This window comes from Poromitra crassiceps, assembly GCF_964638095.1.
Source record: "Poromitra crassiceps genome assembly, chromosome: 14".
Classification (NCBI taxonomy): Eukaryota; Metazoa; Chordata; class Actinopteri; order Beryciformes; family Melamphaidae; genus Poromitra; species Poromitra crassiceps.
This window is the reverse complement of record NC_139633.1, coordinates 29,715,449-29,717,028: the sequence shown is the minus strand read 5'-3', so window position 1 is coordinate 29,717,028 and position 1,580 is coordinate 29,715,449. Positions and strand designations below refer to the sequence as shown.

The 1,580-nt window shown below is 47.6% G+C and overlaps 1 pseudogene across 1 annotated transcript; it reads left to right on the top strand.

The window, feature by feature from the left end:
- Window positions 1-303: 303 nt before the first annotated feature.
- Window positions 304-576, top strand: LOC310789443 (barrier-to-autointegration factor pseudogene; annotated as a pseudogene). The gene has a single exon. The product of its transcript is annotated as a barrier-to-autointegration factor pseudogene (transcript).
- Window positions 577-1,580: the final 1,004 nt, after the last annotated feature.

Genomic DNA, 1,580 nt, shown 5'->3' with positions numbered 1-1,580 from the left:
TGTACTAGAAGAGTCTCCAAGCAATCGCACCACACTCACTTATCAATAAACATATATTCATTCTAACCATGGTGTGATCTGTGTTAGTGAATCGACAAAATGTTAATCACTGATGATGTCACAATGGCTCTTTACGTTAGTGAGAGCCTGTGATTTGTGACACACACTGATGATGTCAGACATTGTGACATCACTGATGATGTCACAATGTCTATGACATCATCACTGATGTCATAAATCCTTCCCTGGTGAGATTATAAATTGGACAACACCCAGGTGATCTGCAAACATCTACACAGCAAAATGTCGTCGACATCCCAGAAACACAAAGACTTTGTGGCAGAGCCCATGGGGGAGAAGGGTGTGATGGCTCTGGCAGGCATCGGAGACGTTCTCGGCAAAAGACTGGAGGACAAAGGCTTTGACAAGGCCTATGTTGTTCTGGGGCAGCTGCTGCTGCTAAAGAAAGAACAGGAGCTGTTCCAGGACTGGCTGAAGGACACTTGCGGCGCGAATGCCAAACAGCAACGTGACTGCTGCAGCTGTCTTCTAGAATGGTGTGACGCCTTCCTATAAACAACAAGGTGACTGCTGCAGCTGTCTTCTAGAATGGTGTGACGCCTTCCTATAAACAACAAGGTGACTGCTGCAGCTGTCTTCTAGAAGATGCCTTCCTATAAACAACAAGGTGACTGCTGCAGCTGTCTTCTAGAAGATGCCTTCCTATAAACAGCAAGGTGACTGCTGCAGCTGTCTTCTAGAATGGTGTGACGCCTAACAACAAGGTGACTGCTGCAGCTGTCTTCTAGAATGGTGTGACGCCTTCCTATAAACAACAAGGTGACTGCTGCAGCTGTCTTCTAGAATGGTGTGACGCCTTCCTATAAACAGCAAGGTGACTGCTGCAGCTGTCTTCTAGAATGGTGTGACGCCTTCCTATAAACAGCAAGGTGACTGCTGCAGCTGTCTTCTAGAATGGTGTGACGCCTTCCTATAAACAGCAAGGTGACTGCTGCAGCTGTCTTCTAGAATGGTGTGACGCCTTCCTATAAACAGCAAGGTGACTGCTGCAGCTGTCTTCTAGAATGGTGTGACGCCTGCCTATAAACAGCAAGGTGACTGCTGCAGCTGTCTTCTAGAATGGTGTGACGCCTGCCTATAAACAGCAAGGTGACTGCTGCAGCTGTCTTCTAGAATGGTGTGACGCCTTCCTATAAACAGCAAGGTGACTGCTGCAGCTGTCTTCTAGAATGGTGTGACGCCTTCCTATAAACAGCAAGGTGACTGCTGCAGCTGTCTTCTAGAATGGTGTGATGCCTTCCTATAAACAACAAGGTGTCTGCTGCAGCTGTCTTCTAGAATGGTGTGACGCCTTCCTATAAACAGCAAGGTGACTGCTGCAGCTGTCTTCTAGAATGGTGTGACGCCTTCCTATAAACAGCAAGGTGACTGCTGCAGCTGTCTTCTAGAATGGTGTGACGCCTTCCTATAAACAGCAAGGTGACTGCTGCAGCTGTCTTCTAGAATGGTGTGACGCCTTCCTATAAACAACAAGGTGACTGCTGCAGCTGTCTTCTAGA